This window comes from Monodelphis domestica, chromosome 3, assembly GCF_027887165.1.
Source record: "Monodelphis domestica isolate mMonDom1 chromosome 3, mMonDom1.pri, whole genome shotgun sequence".
In the NCBI taxonomy this organism is placed as follows: Eukaryota; Metazoa; Chordata; class Mammalia; order Didelphimorphia; family Didelphidae; genus Monodelphis; species Monodelphis domestica.
In genome coordinates, this window is record NC_077229.1 from 218,762,800 (window position 1) to 218,786,357 (window position 23,558).

At 36.3% G+C, this 23,558-nt stretch overlaps 1 long non-coding RNA gene across 1 annotated transcript in view; it reads left to right on the forward strand.

Annotated features, from left to right (window-relative positions):
- The window catches only part of LOC130458371 (uncharacterized), a 41,152-nt gene that overhangs the window by 3,981 nt on the left and 13,613 nt on the right, over positions 1 to 23,558 (forward strand). The window contains exon 2 of the long non-coding RNA XR_008917630.1: positions 22,107 to 22,253. This is a non-coding gene — a long non-coding RNA (uncharacterized LOC130458371). The remainder of the gene's footprint in view (positions 1 to 22,106; positions 22,254 to 23,558) is intronic.

Consider the following 23,558-nt stretch of genomic DNA (forward strand, 5'->3'; position numbering starts at 1 on the left):
GTTCTTCAGGATGAGCTCACTCCATGGAGGTCACTGAGCTGTAGTTTGCTATTGGCCCAATTCCATAAGCTTCAAACTCTATGCCTGGAGTGCAGAGAAATCCATTGCCAAGTTCACTTCTAATTACTGACGCTGCCCAGGACAGGGGCCGGGGCCCTAGGATTATAGCGCAGTTATGTCACTCCGCTTTCAGACTTTTCCATCTTCCTTCCTACCTAGAGACAGAGAACCTCACCTCCTTTTGCCGTATCCTTCCGCCCAAAGTTTTGACTTTTTTCCGGTTCTGCCAGAGATATTTGATCCCTTGTACTTAGAGGTGTTTAAGGAGTAGATGATGGGGAAGAAGAGAAGGAAACCCTTTTTATTGTACTCTTCTTTCTGAAGGCACCCTCTAATGGACCTTTGTGATGTGAAACCAAGGCGTGTGGTTGCAAATGGAAAGTGTGTCTCCACTGGTCGGGTTGAAGGGTACTCCACACCACACCCTCCACCACCCGCCCACACACACCCAGCCTCTCCAGCAGCTTCAGCGGTACCTATTTGTGGATGGGCAGGGCTCCTCCAATTAAGCAAGTCTCTGCAAGAAACCTGTCTCCCAGCAGTGGGCAACCAGGAAGGGGTTGGGGGGGGGGGGAGGAGGAGGGATATTTACTGACATCTGGCCAGAAGGGTAAGAGAAGGGGCGGAGCTACTTCCATACACTTTCCCATCCCTTTTCAACTTCCTCCCCAGCCTGGCACCACCTCTAAATAAGGGATGGGAATTTGGCAAAGACAGAGTGTCTCCTTTCAGTCCCCACCCTCCCTCCGACCTCACCTTCTTCTTGGGCTAGCATATACTCCTTTCTTTATCTAAGTCATCTCTGGCAGTATTTAGACCTGGGAGAAAATTGAAGAGAGCATCTCATCTACTCCATCCCCCTCATTTTTCCAGATGAGAAGCTGTGGCCCCAAGAGATAATATTGCTCGTTTTACTAAGGTTCCATAGCCAGTAAGTGACAGATGAGATTTTGACCGAAGGCCATTCACATCTAAATCCAGTTCACTACTGGGAACTCTAGATTTTCCCCCCCTCTTGCTGCTGGTGAAGAAGGAGACTTGGCAGAATACTCTTCTTTAGGAGAAGAGGAGCAGAAAAAGAAAGGAGGGTCATTTGAGGCTAAGGAATTGGAACCAGGACCAGAGACAAACTTGACCAAACTTGCAGGATGCATATCAACCTTACTATGATGTTCTGAATGCTTTGAGGATGCCGAAGGAAAGAACTTGGGAATCCACATTATATAAAGTTCCTCACCTAGATCATAGTGGGAGAAGGGACCTGCAGGGCTATATCATCCTTCCCCTCATTTTCTAGATGAGAAAACTGAGACTTATGGTAATTAAAGTACTTGTACAAGATCATACAGGTAGTAAGCATCAGAGAGAAGATTTGAACCCAGGTTCTCATCCTGTTTTTCAGCTCTGTTGCCAGTGTACTATGCTGCTTCCTTTTATATGGACTGAGTCAAGATGGGATCTTGTACGGAGGGAGCTGCAATGTTACCTGGTGTGGATGCAGATGATTTGAAAAGAATCTTGTACAGTTTAGAGTTAATTAGTAGACGTTCAAAGTTCTTTTACAAGGGTTCTTGATCTTTTTTGTATCATGTTCCCTTCTGTCAATATGGTGGAAACTATGTACTTCTCAGAATAATGTTTTGAAATGCATAAAATAAAGTCCATGGCATTACAAAGGAAACTAAAGGTTAGCAAAAATAGATATGTAAATTTTTTTCTAGCCCAAGTTCATGGACCCCCTGAAATACATCAACTGATTTCTTGGAGGAATGTGGCCCCAAGGTTAAGAATCTCTTGCTCTAGTCTATCCCCCACCTTCTGATGGGACATCTCCTACTCAGTTTTACTCAGATAAAACCTGATCCTGTTTAGAAAGCCTGCTTTGGAAGGAGATTACATAATTCTCCCCTTCCCCTTCCTAGTCACTTTATCGAGCATTCTGTGTGCTCTCCTGCCCCACATTATGAGGGAAGCTGTCAAACATAGAGTATTAAACAAATCTCCCTTTCCTCCTCCCTCATCGTCCTAGTTTTAAAGCAAAATAGAACAAAAATTCCTTGGGAAAACATGGGCCCAGCCTTTAACTCTGCCTCCATTACAATTTGATATTGTAATATAATCTGAAAACATAAGTTTTAATGCCAGTTGTCTGTGTGACCATGGGCAAGTCACTACATCTCTTTCAGTCGCAGTTTCTCCATATGACAATTAAGAAGGCTAAACAAAATGATTTCTCAAAAGTCCTCCAGCACTAATATTCAGTGGCCTGATAGAAAAAACTACCTATTACATTGAATTAATTTAATAAATAGATGCTGATGGTAAAAATGGAAAAAGTCACCAAGAAATTCCCCAATGGACAATTATTTTGTATTATAGATAATGAAACTAGATCATTGTCATTATTGCTTCTGTGCCCATATGTTCTTTTCTTCACTTAGGAATATAATATATTTTTCTTGGTAAAGGGGAAGGGGGTTTATGTGTGTGTATGTATGCATTGGGTATTACAACCTGAGAAGGGAATGAATCTAAGCTACATTTGTTTTCTTCCCCAGGTAAATATGTTTGCCTTCAGTGCCTGTCCCATGCATGGACTAGAGCCAACTAGCCTACTTTTAGTTTAAAATGTTAACTGCCTTTAACTGGCAATGAAGTTATCTCTGTGCATTTCTTTGTTAATTTACTAGGCAACTGGTCTGTTAACACCTTTGCCTATAGTGACAGAATTTTTGCCTGACCCTTCTGTACAGATCCTGAGCTATGTGCATAGCTCTTGTCTTTGTGGTGCTATTTTTTTTTTAAGACCAGCAATTACTTCTTGCAGTTGGAGCTGTAAAAACATAGACCTTCCCACAGCAACTGAAAAAATAAAAGCAGAAATTTTGAGGTTAAATAATTGCAGTTGTCAGAGTAGGAGGATTATGGAAATCATGGAGTTTGTGTGGGTTTGGGTTTTCTTTTTGTTGAAGGTGTTGGTCAGAGGTATAGGGGTCATTCTGAGTAAGTAAACTGTGTGTTGATTTTTGCTTTGAAGCAGAGAAATGCTCCCCCCGAGTATGCTTGGGAGGGGAAGCCAAGCTTTAATGAAGGAGGGTCATTATTAATGTTTCCATGGTTTGGGCAGTTTAAAGGCTCAAAGTTTAAGAAAGTGTGTTAGTTGTGGGAAGAAGAACCCACAGCTAGTCAGACAAGGATAAAGCTTAAAAGTCTGTCAGATTTCACTTGGATATGAAAGTCCAGTGCCAAGGTCCTGGAAAATTGTGGTGAGTGATCACTTAGTGACTTTTATATCCTGAGATGTCAGCTGTGGCATGTTATGCAAGGGTAGGAAGGATGGAAGTCATGTTACCATTTCCAAATGCCAAGTATCCTAGAGATCTTCTCAATAAAAGCAAGAACCTCATTATTTTGGATTAAGGAATTGTAATTTTAAAAGATCATGTTCCTAGACAATGATCATGATAACAAACCTCTTACTCCTCAATAACTGCTCTTTTCTTCCTACAGCTATAAAGCAAAGCCTATAAACATTTTTACTTTGCTTTCCTCTACTTAGGAATTAGCAATGGAGGACATGAGACCTTAGAATTAGATGTGTGTGTGTATTAATCTTGGTAATACATTTTTTAAATTTTTTGCATAAAAAGGAAACTTTAATTTTCTGTCAGAGCTATGTCTCTTATTTTTTCTCTTGCCTCTTGGATTAATACAGTTATGGATATTTTCCCTTATTTGTCTTTTCCCAATGCAGCAGAGTTGCCATTATTACCATTGTTTACCAATTTCATCAAGAGCACCATTATCATCATCATCATCATCATCATCATCATCATCATTAATTATTATTATTTTACCAATACCCTTATCCCCAGGTGACACTGTCTGTGCTATGCAATGATAAAAAATTGTAATTAAAAAAGGAGAGCCTGGAAAACGGAAATGTAAGGGCCAGCCAAAGGTACAATATGAATAGTTACATTATTTCTTTATTCCTCCTTTATGAAGAGGAAGCATGGTATCAGGAAAAGAATGCTTAACTTGGGGAGCTGAACCTGTAGTCACAGGACTTGAGTTTTAATGTTTATTCCTTCTCATACTACCTGTGCAAGCTTGGGCAAATCAGTCACCTCTTCTGGGCTTCAGGTACTACTTATGTAAAATGAGGGAGTTATAAACTGAATCTTGGAAGCCCCTCCAGCTCTAAAACCAAGATCCTATAATGCTGCCTGAGCTGCTAACAAAGATCAACCCTTGCATAAAAGAGAACCAGTTGGAAAATCAACAACTTTAGTTGTCTGCCCTTCCTAAGCTTTGTGACTACTCCTGACAGTACTTGTTATTTGAAGACTTCCACACTTGGGCTCCCACCTACTTTACCAATCTTACAAAATATTATCTTTAATGTACCCTCCATACCTGGAAAAATGACCTTCCAGCTGTTCCCTGCATGTGGCATTCCATCCCCCCACCCTCAACCCCTGTAACTTTATATGAGCAGTTCCAATACCTGGAATATATTGCCTCCTCACATCAACCTGAGAATCTCTAGTTTTCTTCCAAACATAGGCCAGGCAACATTTCATATGGAAACCCTTCCTTCCTTCCTTCCTTCCTTCCTTCCTTCCTTCCTTCCTTCCTTCCTTCCTTCCTTCCTTCCTTCCTTCCTTCCTTCCTTCCTTCCTTCCTTCCTTCTTTCCTTCCTTATTCATTTGTTTCTTTTTCTTTCTTTCCAAAATGAGTAATATAGTCTTCTTTTGTTGAGAATGAATATGGAAAAGTATTGTTACTTGAAATGCTAATAGAATGCTGAACTCAACAATAATTAACAGCCTTCTTCTGGCTTCCATATTTTCTGTGTTGTTCCATATAGGTTATTGGGCATAATAGCATCTCACACTCTAATATTTGCATTCTTTATACTGCCCATTCATTGATCGAAGAAAATCTGGAAATAATATGCAATAGGAGAAAGAGATGAATGTCAGAGTAACCTTGATGAATAGTTAAGTGGAAGACATGATTAATTCAAAGCAAAATCATTTTCTAAAATGCAATGATAAGAAAATGACAAATATTTTCCTTATAAAACTAGGGCACAATGTTCCATAAATAAAGAGAATACACATGGAAAAGCACTCATTCAAGGTACACTATTGGCCTAGGTATGAAGGTCATGGAACTCATGCAATCCACCCTCTAGGGTAGCTAATGTCTTCCAGTGATATTCTCAAATTGTCCTCTCTATCAGGCATTACTCTTCTAGACACTGCCACTCTGAATATACAGTCTCTGCCCAATGCTGTAGCAGTGAATGCATATCCTATCTTGTTCCTCTAATCTCCCTCAGAAGCTTCATTGGATGCTGCTACAGCAGCATCTGTGATCAGGCATGAGTCTGCTTGGCACATGCCATGGAGAGCTTCTTTGACTTTCCAGATTCAGGATTCACTTGGAGTCTTTGGCTAAAATGATATCCTAAAGTTATTTTTTTTAAGCAATCTGACTATAGATTAAAAATATCCTTCCTTTGGGAGCAAACATCTTAGCCTTTTCCTTTATAGAGTAAACTATATTATTGTCTTTAGGTTCTTGGCTAGGGGACCTTTTATCACAAGGAGTCAGTTCTTTACCTCCAGTTAACTACCTTGTGGCATCAAGCAGAAGTCTGTCTCTTTTGGAACAACTTTATGGCTCATTGAGCATGGATCTCACTCTAGTATATGGTGAACATTCCAAATGCTTCACAAATATAATCTCTATGGCCAAGACTACACTGAGTTCTCATCTGTATTTAGGACTCTCACCCATTATCTACCAAACACTGGTGATTTCTGGATTCCAAGTTTCTGAACTCCAATGTATTTTGTTTTCCCACAAACTTGAGTAGACAAATCTAAGCCCTTGGGCCAAGATCTTCCCCCCTCGTCTGTCTAGTTACATTCTTGGCATTTCTTATGTAAATATGGCCATCCAAAGCCCAAAGGTGTTTTGAGCTCAGACTTAAAACTTTTGGTTTCTGATTGTCCTTATGAGGAAAAATTTCTAATTTGGATGCTTCACACCAGCCCCTAACAACTCCACTTGTTCTATCACCTTAGTAAATGCCACTTTCTAAAAGCTAACTCTGTCTAGGTAATTCATTATAAATTAAGGCATAACATATGGAGGCTTCTGAGCCATAGTTATAGGGGGAAAAAAGTAACCCAGCCACTCTGAATTACCACTAAGGTTCCGAAGGGAACAGCTACCCTCTGTTGCCCTGGCATATCAATGCCAGTGAGGGTGTGGGGGTGTGAGATTAGAAGGGGTGCTACACTTAATTGATTGTGGAGGTAGAATAACTAATATTTTATTCCTCTAAACTCAGTTCCCCCAAAGTTCACTTTTTGTTTTCTACTTATCCATACCACTAAGTACTTGCAATGAGATATTGGACCCATGGTGAATCCCTGAAGCTAGGGGGTTAGAAGCCAGCCACAGGTAGGCAATCCATTGGTGGTCCCTGGTAAATCCTACAGAAGTGAAAAAGTAAGACTTATAAGCAAGCAGTAGGAAGGTCTCATAGTAGAGGATATTTTGTTCCATGTAATACTTTATTTCTGCTTTCCTGGCATCATAAACCATTTTTTCTTCTCTAGTCCAACATCATGTTATTATTGTCTTTCCTTGATTTTATGTTGTCTTGATCAAATGAGATTATATTTGATAAGCACTTAGCACAATGCATGGCATATAGTAAATGCTTAATAGATGGCTTCTTCCTTTCTCCTAGATTATCTTGCAAAGTTAACACAATATAATAGGAGGTGCACTGGGAAAGGATTCAGGAAATGTAGGTCCTAGTTCTCAAGGCTATATAGGTATGGTGACCTTGGGCCATACATGAAAATTTTTAGGGCTGCCAGTTCCTTACCTCTCAGATAAGGGGGCTGGACTCCTAGTTTCTAAGTTATGTTCCAGTTCTATATATCTGTAAATGGAAATCTGTTGGTTGGTGAAACTAACTAGTCAGCCAACTAATACTTATTAAATATCTACTATATTCCAGACACTGTTAGTTCAGCTATTTTCTTCAAGCCAGAAATATCCTTTCACCCTATTTAAATTTAAATTTTATTTTATTTTGGAGTTGATATGTGTCTGCTCTAAGTCTGTGATTTCAAGAATACCTCAAACTATTGCAGAATTATAATTTTATTTTGTAGATTGCTGTTTGGGGAAAAAGCTAGAAGAATTTTATTGAGTCATATTCAGTCAAAAATATTAAATACTCACCAAGTATCAGGAACTGTGTTAAATACTTGGAAATACAAAGACAGAGAAAAGAGTTCCTGCTTTCAAGGAGCTCATATTCTAATGAGGGAAACACCATGCAAATAACTATATACAAACAAGTTAAATACAGGCCAAATTTGGATTCAATGGAAGGAAAGTTATAGAATTAAGGGAGTTGGGGATTTTAGCTGGGACTTGAAGGATACTTCATATAACTTGTGGTCATAAGTTTCTATTGAGACTCTATAGTCTGTTAAAAAAAGGATGTGGGAAATGATGAAAATTATGAAAGCCATTAAAACTGTAAATTTAGGGTAGAATGTAAAAATATGTATATGTAATATATAAAAATAATAAAAATAGGGTAGAATAAATATAAAAAGTCTCTTATGTGGGCTTATAAGGTTCTGTTAATATTTAGAAATATTTTGAAAAAGATCACTGACCTTTTAATGGATATTTCTCCCCTACTTCCTACATATTATTATTGGGGATCCATAGTTTCAGGGGAAGTAAAAGAATGTTACAGTAAAGTATGATCTCAAGGCAACTGACCAATTTTTGTTCTTCTGGTAACTAAAAATCCTTTCTCTAATAACACATAGAAATTATCTAGTAGTGTGTTATTTAAAAAGACCATTTCTCTTTAAGGATACTAAAAGTTAATTTTGTGAAATGCAATATTTAACAAAGCTGTATCTCCCTAATTTGCATAGAAGGGCTAACATTTTAGCCTGCATGGTGATTAATGAAATGGAAGAAAAAAAAATCTGCTTATTCACACAATGCTTAGATTCATGTAGGAAAGTGAATGGTTTAGTTTTTTTTCTACAAGGGGAACATGCATTCAGCATTTGGTAAAGTCAGATGCATTCCTGTTTGCCTCATTGTTTCCTTCTTATAGATCTAGGTCCCAAAGACTACTATTTACACCAAGGGTACGTGATTAACAAGGAGCATTTATTCTATCATTGACAATTATTTTACATCATCTTTATTTCTGAATATGTCTCTCTCCCCTTCTCTCCACAGTAATCCAACCCTTGAGAATAAAGAAAAAAAATGAATAATAACAATTCAGGAAAACTAACCAACGCAACATCTGAATTTGATAGTTTATACAGTGTTCCATACCAATAGTCCCATAATGCCACAAATAAGGGGGAAATATCAGCAAATATTATTATTGTTTATAATAATATGAGTTTTTCTAGTGGTATCTACTGTTGTTCCAGGCAATATGCTAAGCAATTTGTAATATTATGTCATTTGATCCTTACAAGAATTCTGTAATGTAGTTGCTATTATTATTCCAATTTTACTGATGAGGAAACTGAGACAGACAGAAATTAAGTGACTTGTCTAAGGTCACCCAGTAAACATCAGAGTCAGGATTTATATGAAGGTCCTCCTGATTCTAGGCCCAATGCTTTGTCCACTATACCATCTAGTTGCCTTAAAAATATTAGACTTGAAATTCAGAATACCTGGCTTTGAGTCCAAGTTCTACTACTTCTGTAAGATGGACAGATCTCTTACTTAATTTCCCTCAGCCCCTGATTTCTTATCTGTAAAACAGTGTTAAAAATAAAATAAAATAAAATAAAATATTGACTGTCTACCTCATTTGGATGTTGTGAATAATTGATTTGTCATTTGTAAAGCATTTTATTAAATGATTTTTTTATTTAACCACACAACTTGCCATGAAGGATGCCAAAGTATATGCTCTGCCTTGTGCTGTCAAATAGTTTGTAATCTTACTGGGGAAATAAAATGAGCATGAATGAAAGAGGACAAAGTAGCATATATTGGTAGAGAAAATAAATGTTTTAGATGATCAGAGAATGGACAGGCTTGTGGGTAGCCCCTTTTAAAGAGCTCGTAAACCATTCAAAGGAGGTATGAATGGGTAAGAGAAGATTATATAGGATTTTAATAGATAAATAGCTTGGGAGTGGGATATTTCAGAAAAAAAATGGGGAACTAATTAGACAAAATTATGGAAATAGATCTGTAAGAAGCACTGTTTATGTGAAACATGAGGGTTCATGCTGGGAAGGAATAGGGGGTACTTTGAAATAGGCGAGGTATAGCAAAATTATAGTTGTCCTGGAAATAACAGAATTAAGACTGTGAACTTGAGGAAATGCACAAGTGGTAATTTTTCTTGACCCTTGACTAGGTAGTAACAAAATAAAAGAACAGTTTTTAGAAAATTGTTCTGGTATCTGTGTGTAACATCCAGAAGTCAGATGAATAAATATTTAATGACTATAGAATAGGCATTTTGGGAGAGAAAAACAATGTGTATATCTGGGTACTTACTATCAAATATACAATATATTTAGAGAAATACCATGAAAATGCAAAAAAAGCTGAAAAATAATATTCGAGTCAATACTAAATGAAATACCACAAGGTTAATTTTATTGTAAAATGAATTGTAAAGACTATTTTCAAATTACATTCTGTGTGGTGTGAATGGGATTGCTATGATAATATTTCAATAATTGTACTGTCTTCATTAGAATAAATTAATCAAAATAACCATAAGGAATTTTTTAGTACCTACCATGTACAAGGCACAGTGTTAAGCTCTGAGCAGTCAAAATCAAAGAAAGAAAGAAACCTCAGTTGCAAGGAGCTTGCATTCTAATTGGGAAAATAAGAACTGCATATAAAATACATATATATATATATATATAGTTTTAATATAAATTAATAAATACAATTATCTAGTATGTAGTAGTTCAATTTAAAGTGGTTTGAAGAGATGGAACAAGCAATTGGGAATGAGGAAAGGCTACTTGTAGAAGATAATGCTTGAGATATATTTAAAAAGAAGAGATTAACAGGTAGAGGTGAGGGAAAAGTGCCTTCAGAGAGTGAGTAATGGCTAATGGAGAGGTTTGGAAATGGAAGATTAACTATCATGTGTGAAGAATATAAAGAAGACCAGTTTGGTTGGAAGAGAGAGAATAATGTCCAAAGAGATTAGGAAAGGAGGTTGGGAACAGGTTTTGAAAGCTAAATAGAGCTCGTATGTAACATGGGGGTGTTGTGTACTTGAAAGGAGGCAGAATAGATATCTCTAGTCTCTCCTCATCCCAAATTTCTCCACAGGCCAGGAGAAGAAGCAAGAGGTTGGATCCAGAAGCCTGTTCACTGTGGTCTTCTCAGAGAAAAGGCATCCTGGGCTAGAATTATATCTGTCCATCTCCTTAAATAGTATTACTTTAGGAATTATGGGGTTCCAGTTATATATCTGATTTCTGTTTATTATTGAGGGAAACAGGAGCCCAATCTTCATATCCATACCCCCTTCTCATCAAATAGTAGTTCTACAACAAACACACACAGTGAATAGTAATGAAACCCATTAATCTAATTTGATAACAAAACAGAAAACAGAGAAAGTGTACATAAGAGACTATATATCAGACCCTATTGAGTGAGGGAACTCTCCCACTGGGAGGCAGAGAGAGATGTAGACAGACAGACAGACAGACTGAGACAGAGACAGAGACACCTGGATCTCCTGAGGAGAAATTCCCTCAATGTCTCTCATGTAGCACAAGTTGGGGATAGGAACCTGATGGCGATCACCAGTTCCTCTCATGTCAGCTGCTCCCCAGATTCTTTTCCTTCAGTGGCCTGATGTAGAGTTTGCATTGTCATCTTCCTCTTCACAGAACTAAGCCAGAAACATTCAAAATGACTATAGAGCCCAGAGAAATTTGAGATACTCCAGGAGACTTGAAGAAACTCTTAAAGATAGTGAAGTTCTTCCCTGGCAATTCCTTCTTGTCCTCATCTAGGCACAGAGCATTGATTTCCACCAATGAGAAGAGAATGTCATATCAAAGGACTTTGGGACTCAGGTTACATATTATTTATCCCAGAGACAGTAAAAAGCCACTGGAATTGATAGACTGAGAAAGTCACATGGCTATATCTGTTCATAAAGAACATTATTTCAGCAGCAATTTGTGCAAATATTTTTCTATATTCAAATGGTCAAAATATAATCTATTTCACTTCAAAATTTCCTTTAAGACCTTTTATTTCAGGAATATTCTATACTTTGTGCCCCTGCATTTGGGTCAGCATTTATGTGTTTTATCAATATACTCCATTGTAAAACTGTTCATTGGATCATATATTTAGAATCAGAAGCGACTGGTCGTCCAGTCCAATGCTCCATGCTACAGATAAAGAAACAGGCCAAATTGGTTAGTCTCAGAAATCATAAATAGTAAAGCTATCATTCAAAGCTTTTGCAAGATCATGTGCTCTTTTCATTGCTGGTTGATAGTCAAATTAATTTAGGAAACACTAATTGCTAGTGTTTTAGAGATGAGAGAGGTCATTTCTCTCTTGAAAACAGGGAAGAAATGAATCTTTCCTTTGCCCTCTTCTCTCTGTGTGTGTGTGTGTGTGTGTGTGTGTGTGTGTGTGTGTGTGTGTATTTTCCCTGCTCTTTTGCAAACATTCATACCTAGAGCTTTAGCTACTATTACAGTCTCAAATGATCTTTGAGTGAGCTGGACACAGCTAGGCCTGGCTCTTCAGTGATTGTTAAATTTAATGTATTTATACCTTGGAAATACGAAAATCTACAAACCAGAAATGAATTTTTTGTTTTGTTGGTTTTCTGGATGTAAGTGATAGAGAAAATATAATGATGAAGATTAAATTTAAAAGCATGTCATAGATCTTGTTAAACACTGTAAAGGTTGTGCCCCATATTCTTTAGTATGGCCATATAATCAAGGGCCCTGGTGTCACTGGAGACCTTAAGAAGCACAGCTGTTTCTTTTAACCCTACAGAATCTAGTTCAGCAGAGAGGTTGGTCAGATATATATAGAGATATGGCTCAGATACAATATCTTTGAATAAATGCTTCAGATGAATAAGTAAATGAAAGAACATCTTTAAAAAAAAAAACTATTGCCAAATAAACTTATCAAGGCCATAGGAAATGTATACACAGATTCTGGTATTGGGTTATATATAAAGGGTGATGCATAAACTAACCCCAAAGTAATTTACTCAAGAGAAAATGTTTAAGTTGGAAAGGTATACCAGGCCATAAGCAGCCTTTATACACTAGTTATACACCAAAGGGAGTGCTACATTGGTCCTTTTAAGATATTTTAAAACAAATGAACAGAAGAACACCTTTATTAGCTCTCACCTTTTTTGTAGCACTGAGCTAAGCACTTTAGATACAAACACGAAAACAAAGAATAGTTCCTGCACTCAAGGAGCTTACATTCTATTAATGGAGAAAGGACATTCCTAGAGGAGTGGTGGCTAGGAAAAGCAATTGCTGATTTGTAGAGAAGTGCCCCAGGGCTGAAATTCTCAGGTGTTTGTGATCTCTGGTGTGGACCATTAGGCATTTGGCTAGGAAACTGTGGAAGAGGTAGCTGAAAGTCTTAGAGAAAGGCCAACCCAGTTTCCATAGACTACAGTTAATGAAAACATGCTGCCTAAATAACCCAACAACCAGCAATGAAGCATCTGATGCATTATCTTTTTCTTGTTTTATAATAAGGATACTATTTGTAGATTTCTGATGAACCATTGCTGGAGTTACCTATTGCATGAAGTCCATACTGGTATTTAACCAGTGGTATAAAAACTGTTTATGTCTTTGCATACCTCACCAACATGAACATTATCTCTTGAGTAAATCTCTTTGGTGTTAGTAGATGTATGATCCAGCACAGGTTTCTCTTTTCTATTTCCTGTGCCCTGAACTTATTGGTAGGTATACATGGCTTTTGACGAGGGCCTTTTATATCCCAAAGAGATACAAACCTCATGTTCTTGTATTTTGCTTTTCACAAAGTTTAGAATAATATACTACTCTTCAATTATATAATCATAGGACCTATGTCTTCAGAGCTAGAAAGAACTTAAAAGTTAACTGGTCCAACTCTTTTATTTTGTGTATGAAGAAATTGAAATCCAGAATGGTTTCCAAGATCATAAAAGTAGAAAGTGGTAGGGATAGGATTTAAACCCTGATCATCTGATTCTAAGCCAAGGGCTTTTCTTTTTAGGTAATATCACCTTCACTTGCACTTATTGCCAGGCATGTTAAATGTGGTACCCATTGCATACATCCAATTTATTACTCCCATGCTAGTGGGACAACTTAATTGTCAACACTTCAAGGGCAAAGCTTTGTTTCTTTCAAATGTTGTTACTCATGAGTACTGGGCATAGTCTTCTGCATGCAATAGGTACTTAATATATATTCATTGAATTATGAAGAGGGGAAACATCACCTTGCTCACAAAGGTCCACAAAGTCAGAGCTATGGCTTTTGCAGTAGCAATATATGACCATGAGAGTTGGATTATAAGAAAAGCTGAGTGCCATAGAATCAATGCTTTTGAACTGTAGAATTAGAGAAGACTTGAGAGTCCTTTGGATAGCAAAGACTTTTATTTGATCAATAGTTTAAGTAATTAATTCACACTATTCACTGAAGCTGAAGCTTAATTCATTGGCCACCAAGAAGACAGGACTCACTGGAAAGGATCTTGATATTGGGAAATAGAAAAACAAAAAGGAAAAGGGGATGACTGAGGATAAAATGGATAGTATAATGGAGTTTGGACAGATCAGGAGATAGAAGAAGGTAAAAGGTTCTGGTGTGCTCATATTCATGGGATTACAGAGAGTCAGACATGAATGAATGATCAAACAAAAACAGTGAATCATATAAACTGAGGAAGTGACTTATTTATCCAGAGTCACATAGCCAGTATGTGCTGGATATTGGACCTGAATCTAATTAGTATATTACTCCTTCTAACTATGGAGATAGCCTTTCCATCTTGTCCATGCTATTTAATTCTTATTCATGATCTTCAGTGTAACCCTCCATGGACAATCCACTAAATGCTTTCTGCTTCTTTTAATAACTTGAGGACCAGTGTAATACTCTATCTACTCTCACTGTCTCTACATTGCTATTCTATTTCCTTTTTTATTCATATACATCTCTCTCTCTCTCTCTCTCTCTCTCTCTCTCTCTCTCTCTCTCTCTCTCTCTCTCTCTCTCTCTCTCTCTCTCTGTCTCTGTCTCTCTCTCTCTCCCGATTTCCCATCTATGTTGTCTTTCTATCTCTTGTCTGTCATCTGTCTCCCATCTCATGATCCCATCTCTCCTCCTTATGCCATTTCCCTCATCATTAACAATATGATGTACCTTCCAAACCTCTATCCATTGACCTTTCAATCACCTATTATTACAATTTTCATAATAATAGAGCATGTCAGTGAATTTCTTCCTAAAAATGTTTATCTGTCCTTTACCATTAAAGTTATATTTGAACCAATTTATTTCCCCAGGTTATCAAAAGGGAGAATTTGTGTAGAAATATTTATTGTTCTTTATCAAAATCTTGCAGTTTACTTTAGCTGTTGCTTAAATACTTTAGTTTAAATAATACCTGAATTCTGAAATTTGGGTTATTGAATTGAATATTGGATTATGCCAAGTATTCTCTAACTTTTTTAATTTCAAATTTTATAAAACAAAATGAATCAAGCATTTTCATATACAAAGAGAAAGAAGATAGCACACACATGAAATCATAAAACTCCTATGTTTATCTTACTTTTCTTCATATATACATAATAAACCTGTCCACTAGTGTTTTAGTCCTATCCAGCCCTCCCTGCATCACAAAAGATCCTCAAGGTGGTCAACATGTACATGAGAATTAAATCTTTCATATTTTACCTTTCTGTTCATTTTCTGGAGATAACATTCACAGTTTTATTTTTCCAGGATCAATTTTGTGACTGTATACAATGTTTTACTGTTTCTGCTCATATCGATTATCTCATTTCATTATCTGGTGTAGTTCTTTCCAAATTAAAAAAAAATCAATCTGTTCATCATTTTTTATGGTGCAGTAGTGTTCCATCACAACTATATACCACTATTTGTTCAGCCATTCCCCAAATGATGGGCATCCCCACAGTCTCCAATTCTTTGCCACCACAAAGAGAACTGCTACAATCTGATCTTCTTGGGAAACAGACCCAGCAATGATATTGCTGTATAAGAGTATACACATTTTTATTACTCTCTGGGTATAATTGCTCTCCAGAATGGCTGGATCAGTTCACAGTTTCACCAATAGTGCATCAGTGTCTATGTTTTTCCATATCTTCTCCAACATTTGTCACTTTGCATTTTTGTCATTTTAATCAGTCTGGTGGTGGGTATGTGGTGATATCTCAGAATTGTTTTGATTTGCATTGCTCTAATTAGTAGTAATTTAGAGAATTATTTTTCCTATTTCTATATTTGACTGTTTTCCTCATCTGAAAATTATCTCTTCATATCTTTCTCCCATTTATCAATTGGGGAATAGCTCTTATTCTAATAAATCTGACAAAGTTCTTTATGTATTTTAGATATGAAACTTTTATCTGAGAGCTTGTCTATAAAATTACCTCCCTAATTTTCTGCTTTCCTCTGATCTTGGCAGCATTTATTTTATTTGTACAAAACTTTTTTTTTCCATTTAATGTAATCAAAGTTTTCTGTTTTATATTTTACACTGCTCTCCATCTCTTGTTGACTCATAATTTCCTCTCCTATCCATAAATCTGATGGGCAGTATTTTCCCTATTCTTCTTATTTACTTATGGTATCTCCTTTTATGTCTAAATCATGTATCTGTTTTGATCTTCTCTTAGTGAATGGCATTGGTCTATAAGTAGTTTCTGCCAAACAAGTTTCTTGTTATCCCAGTAATTTTTACCAAACAGTGGTTTCTTTATCACCTAAATCTGGACCTGTGATTTTATCAAATACAATATTGCTGTATCTTTTGCTGATGTTTGTTGTGTGTCATATTCTTTGACTTTTAACATAACTTGAAGATGTGCAAATTATGACTAAAGGTAAAAGTAAATAAAATCTAAAATTAACTTAATCTCTAGAATCCTCATTGTGACATGGGTGTGATCTGAGTTCTTCATGGTTAAGTTATAACAAATCTGAAAATAAGTGGAGGACTGGTAACAGACTACTTTAAAATTTTTTCTTTGTCTAGCCAAGAAAGTTCAGATGTCTTTCTGGAGTTAGATTCTGGGTGCCTTTTCCCCTCTCCTCAAAACAGAAATTCTTGGGAAGGAAGGATTAGGTTATGGAAGACTTATAATAACTGTTAAAAAAGAGAGAACCTACAGCTTGAAAATCACAACCCCTTAAATTATTGAAGTATCTTAGCAATTTAAAAGTGCTCTTTTTGAAATATACACAAGGCTGCTTATAGTAATTCATGATTTGTTCATTACGTTTCCATGTATTGCTTTTTTGGATCATAGAGTTATTGAGTCAAATCTCTTCATCAGAGATGAGATAATGGAACCATTAGGATTAGTTAGTCATTTATCTGTCACTCTTATTTTGTTATCCTTATTTAGTCATTTTTCAGTCATATCTAACTCTTTGTGACTCCATTTGGTGTTTTCTTGGCAAAGAACTGGAATAGTTTGCCATTTTCTTCTCTAGCTCTTTTTTTAGATGAGGGAACTGAGGCAAACAGGGTTTAGTGGCTTTGCCAGAGTAACACAGCAAGTATCTGAGGAAAGATTTGAATTTAAGTCTTCCTGACTTTAGGCTCAGCACTCCATCCACTGTACCACTTACCCAGTTATTTAAAACAAACAAATAAACAAACAAACTCTTACATTTCAATTTCTATATTTCCAGTTCTTTATCTTCTAGATATTTTGGTCCCGACAAAAGTAATTTTAGTTGCATGTTTTTAGAGAAAGTTCTTAAATTATTTTCATATTATTAGAGAAGAGCAAATGGAAGAGACAATATAATTCATTCCTTAGATCTTTATTGTTAAGAAGAAATATACCTATATTAACTGGCCTTTGTTATGCATTATTTTGCTAGTCTCCAGTAATTCTATAAATGACCAGGCTTTGGAAGAAGTAATGTTGAAACACAAGAGTTTTCTTAGAATTTGATACTTTTAAACAAGTGTTGATTTTGGGCATTGTAATCTCTTCCCAGTTACTACATCCAATAGCCCTCTGATAGAATGTTTTTGTAGTGGAAAAGTAGAGTTAGGCAAAGCAAACTAACACAATATCCATGTCTGGCCACCAGGTCCATACCTCTTGTCTACTATGTCTAGTCAAAGGGTGGGAGGAATGTTTCAATATCTGCCTTCTGAAATTTGAATATTCATTATCTACTAAGAGATAGTATGGTGTTGTGAAAAGTGCACCCCGTTTAGAATTGGCAAGTCCCTAGTCAAATCTCACTCCAGATAAATAGTAGTTATGCGACTTGGTCAAATCCCTTAACCTTTGCGCCTCAGTTTCCTCATCTATAAAATGGAAGGGCAGTATTAGGAAGTAATGACTTCTAAAGTCCCTTAAGATTTAAATTTAAAACTGTGATTGTGACAGGGGTTAGGTGAATAGTTGAAGGATTAAAGGAAGCTAATTTTACTTTCCTTTGGTTCAGGACTTAACAAGACATCAAATAGTAGGATAGCTAGAACTTAAGTCAACCGAAATCACCACTCTTACATCCCTTTCTAATTTTTCCTATCTTAGGATAGAATTTTCCTGCTTCTTCTTATGGCATACTTCATTTGTAGTTCTTATGTCACGGTACTGATTTTCACAAGGAAAAAAAAAAAGATTCAGAAGAATCCTCTAACCTCTGGGTACCTGTTACGTTGAAATAATGCTTGCAGATGCAAAAGTCTCTGTTTTCCCTGAACTTGCTTTAAGTACCACCTTCTATAGGAAATTTTTGCTAATTGTCCTTCCTGCCCCAAACCACTTTGTATTTATTTTGTATATCCTAAGCTATGGCATGCTATCTCCTATGATAGAATGTAAATTCCTGGAGGACCCAAACTGTTCATTTGTTTGTCTTAGTATTTCCATTTCCAAGAATAGTACCTGGTGCATATCATATGCTTAATGACTGTTTGTTGATTGATTGTTTGGGAACCTTCAACGTTGCCAAATTTGACTTATGATTGCATATGTATGTATGTATATGGGTATGCACATTCCAAAGCTTATATTTTTCCATTAATTGTTATCCAATAAGTAGTGGTAATTTTTGAGGGTTGAACTTATGAAATGTAGTATCAAATATAGTTTTTTTAAAAAGCTGGGGAAGAATGAAGGAAATGGAATAAAAAATGTGAGGGTAGGAAAGGGAGTAATATTTGCTGATAGCTCCTTCAGGAAGACAAAGTTTAAATTAGGCATAGCCATAAAAATCTGAAGCAGGTGAGAGTCCTTATGCCTGTGTGCATAGGGGTACATGTGTAATCCTGGACCTTATTCTGAATTTAAGAAGATGGAAAAATAAACTTTCATGAAGATTAAATACTGCAACTGAAGTAAATACCCAATATAGTAGGTTGAAAATGACTTAGAGCTTCCTGGCTGTGATTTATGATGCCCAAGGTCCCCATGATGATTTATAAGGGCTTATTTATCTTTTCTATTTGGTAATCTGTGCTCCTTCACATTTGAAGATACCCTTTCTTCAGAATTTTTAACTCTCTAAGGCTAGGAGATGATAATCAAGCACAACCAAGTACCCCTCTTGTTTTCTTCTTTTTAAAATTCTTGGTCAGGGAAAAAATTAAGAGTATAACTTGCTAATAACTATCATGATTGTGGCTTCTTGGTATATAATAATCATATCCAGATTTCAAAACTTTTTTGTATCTTATCTCAATGGCATTGTTCAGTGTAAGGAGTTATGGGATGGGGGGTTCGAGATCTCAGCTTTAGTCTTCTACAGTCACTAAATGGTTTTGTGACCTTAGACAAGTGGCTTCCTTCATCTGTGAAATGAAAGAGTTAGACTAAAAGACTTTTAAGGGCCTTTCCAATTATAAATTTCGTAATAAGCAGAGCTGAATCCCTTTATTTTAAGTGGCAAAGAGGGGACTAGAATGTGATCAAATGGTACCCCAAAGGTTTCTTACCTATTCCGCCTTCCAGTTTCCGAGTGGGTGGTATTTTTTTTCCCTTAGTTCAGTATTCCTCCTCTTCCTTTTTCTGAGTAACACCCTTCAGATTCACTTGATAGTTCTGGGAATGAGATACTAGTATTACTGCTTGTTTGTCATATCTTCTTTTATTTTTTCTAAAGGATTTAAATTTTTTTCTACTTTCTTAAATTTTTAAACATTTTCTTCTTTCTTAAAAATTTTATTTTGGACAACAACCTACATTCTTCTGATTTCCCAGTCAACCTTACAACACTATTACTAGCCATTTATCCAAGATACTTCTTTATTCCAGATTCTTCTTCAGCCTTTCTCCATGAGGACTATACATCAGAGTTACTCTTCCTTTAAAGAGACCCAAATTGCTTAATTAGGTGTTAGGTATTGGTAAGCACTGTGGTTATATGTAAATCATTGCAGGTCCTGAAAAACTCATAAAATTGTATATGACAAAAAAGTTTGCTGCTGTATGAAACTTTGAGAGAGCTAAGAAAGTATGAAAGATATTTTATGGTTTTGATTTACTATCCTTTCAATTACATTATACAAAATTCAGCAGAATTTTCCACCATCATTAGGGGAATCAATGTTTTTCCTGTTGTAAATCACAAATATCATGAACAACATGAGGTCTATAATTGACAGGTAGCTGCTGATAAATTGTGTTCATTATTTTTCTAGTAGGGAAACCAGAAAGTCAGTGCCCACCATATTATTTGAAAAAATATGCTCTTAACATTACAAAATACACCTAGTCTCCAAATGTGAGGACTAGAATTAGGGAGTCTTTCTGTTTCTGAAGGGCTAAAGTACACAGGTGTGGGTTTATGGCCTTAAGGAACACTAGCTTGAGGATTCTTTGCTCTAAATTTGGTAAATGAGGAGCTTCATGAGGCAGAATGAGCTTAACAACATTTTATTCCCTGTCACAGAAGAAACAATCATACTGATGATGAGATATTGCTCTGTTATTGATGAGTAGACTGGAGTGACTAAATGCCAGTGCTAACCTTGTTTACCAAAACAAATTGGTTCCCCAAACATGACAGCAAGCTGTAGAAAAGAAACATGTCAGACTATTAAAAAAAAAAAACAGTGGCAGAACCGATACTTGAAAACAGTGTTCACATTGTTCTGATTCAGGGAAACTAGAGGATGATTCAGGGATATTATGATCAACTCTGTCACTGGTCCAAAAAAAAAAAATCACTTAAGGAGCATATACGTCATTCTTGGCAGGCATAGAAAAATACCTAACCCCCAAAAAATCTCATCCACCAAATTTTATTATTTAATGCTTTTTCATTTCCTTCTACTTTTTGGGGTAAAATTAGAATTGCAAAAACCAAAACTCAATATATACAGTTGTTGTAGGTGGTGTCAAGATTTTGTCTCTTGGGAACAAATATATGCTTGAATGATCTGCCTTTTCCCTATGTGTACTGTTGAATTCTGTAAATGACATCTTTCAGGAACTCTCTCACTGACTTTCTGGACTGTTTTTGCTCTTGTAGTCTTCTCCTCAGCCATTCCAGATATTACTTTTCCCACTCTTTTCCTCTTCTAAAAATATACATTTCCCTAAAAAAATTCAAGGGTCATAAGCATATTATCTTTAGCATGAAATTGTTGTTCAATGTATTATCTTTACTTGGTAGATTTAGGTATTTCCTACTTTTGGGGGGAGAGAATCAAGATTAGGAGAAACATCTGCAGATGATCTGCAAAGAATAAATAGGACTGTATATCATTCCTTCATTTCCTTTCCCCTGACCTCTTTTCTTCATTTACCTTAAGTTAATCTCTTTAGCTTATCTTTTCTCCTCACACTGAAGGGGAAATTTTGCTGGCATTGATTGCAAAAATATAAGATTTTTAAAAAAATTTAGTTTTAAATTTTGTTAAATGATAATTATAGCAAATAAATTATTAAGGTGTCAATTTTATACTGATACCATGAATTTTTATTCACATGGAGATAAGGAGGGAAAGGAACTAGCATTAATTAAGTGCCTACTATGCGCCAGGTGCTATGCAAAAGGCTTTACAAATACTTTATTTTATCCTCCTCCAAATTGTGTGAAGTAGGTATTATGACAGCCATTTTACAGTTGAGGACATTGAGGCAGACTTTAATGACTTGCCTAGAATTACATAGCTTGGACTTGAACTCAAGTCTTCCTGATCCCAACCCCAGTGCTTTAACACTTTAAGCCAGAGAATAAGTTCAAATTATTTTGCCAGATAAGCAAATTTATTTATGTGGCTCTGTCTATGTATATATGTGTATATATATATGTGTGTGTGCATAATATATATGTGACATATAAATAAAATATATTTATGATGAGAGTAGAAACTCTCTCTCTGTCTACCCTCCTCCCAAAACATTCTGTAAGTTTAGTTAAGTGCCTACTATGTGCAGAATACTTCTAGAGGAGGTAGTTTGGCTAGGACACAACCAAAGTTTCACGATGTTCCTTTGTTGTTTTGTACCCACATTCAATAAATGTAGTTGATATCATTTACTGAGTTGGAGTGAGTCTGTGATGGGGAGCCCTGGTCTAGACTTCAAAGACTATTTCTGCTTTTCTGATAGGGCAAGCCATATTTACTCTGGCTGGGAAGTCACAGATCTATCTCTGCCTGCTGAACATTGCACTTTAAAGCAATATATAAATGTTAGCTATTATTATTTTTTTTCTTTTTCTTCCCAGGAGCTATCAAGGCCAAGTTTGACTGCCAGGAAGGAGCTGGAGCAGCCAAAGAGGCTGAACATGTCAGACTTCTCTCCCAGCCTGCCACACACACTTAAAACCTAAAGGAAATAAGCCGGGATCAATGGGAGGAAGGGAGCCAACCAGGTGAGCAACCACATCTGTCTGAAGTCTAAAGGCAACAGGAAAGGATCCTTGGCATTTAGATTTGTTTGGCAAGATTGAGACATGACCTGAGCTTACACTAAATTACCTCACAATGAATTATTTTTACCTTGCACTTTAAATGTCAGGATGACTCCACTGAGCTTTTTGGCTAGGGAAAGAGAGAACACATCAAAGACCGGTAATTAGTCTGCAGGTGTGGCTGGTGGGATTGCCAGTCATTGGTCTCCTTTTAGCAAAGGGTTAATTCCTGGCTTTTTCTCAAACTTGCTTCTGTTGATTTGGGGAAAGAACAAGAGATATTCCAAAGAGTTGTGTTTCCATTGTGTTTTATGTGTGTGTGTGTGTGTGTGTGTGTGTGTGTGTGTGTGTGTGTGTTTCCTTGGGTGCAGTCAGGGCTAGTATTTCACTGATTTATTCACGGGAAAGGGTGGAGGGAAGTCTCACTATACCAGTCATTGGGGTTCATACCATGGCGCCACTGTGCAAATGAACTCCTTCATAATGTGTACTTTTGCTACTTAAGTAAGTAAATTCCCTTGGATGGGCTCCATGGCTGCCTTGACTTAGAATGAATTTTGATCTGTAGTCAAGTAGAACTGCAACAAGGTTCCAGTGTGATATATGATTTAGCCTTTTCTCCTTTCCTTGCTCAATTTTTTTCAGTTAAAATCTTATCACTAAGTAGAGAAAGAATAATTATTATAATTGTAACATGAAAGGGTTTTCAGGTCTGAATGGCATTTTAGAAATCTTGGCATAGTGACTACTCCATAAGCAACATAGATTATAAAAGAGATACTTTTATTCCAAATAGCATTAAATGAAGTCTGGAATATCTTCAAAAACTACTTTCTAAATGAAATGGTGCGAAAGGAAAAGAATGTTAGGTATAGAATGCAAATCAATTGTCTTTGCTTTCTAGTATTTTCCTAGTCTCTCTTGTGACTTTAGAAGTAATCTGAACCGCCAAATAGCTCAGATGTATTGCCACCTGGCCATTTGCTGTTTAGAATTTGGAAGTTTCTCATTTTTGGTGTGTTGGTGTTAAAAATCAAAATGGATTAGGCAAAATTATAGGAGTATCCATTCTTGAACTATCATTGTGCCTATGTCTTGAAGATTTTTGTCTCCATTTCACACAAACATTTAATTTTTGTTGTTGTTGTAAGAAACACAGGTAATAGGGTTTTAAAAAGGGACCAGCGATGAGTCTCCAGCTCCAACTTGCTAGGTGGTAGGGAGAGAGGATAAGAGTAAAATGACAAATGCAAAAATGATGCTGTT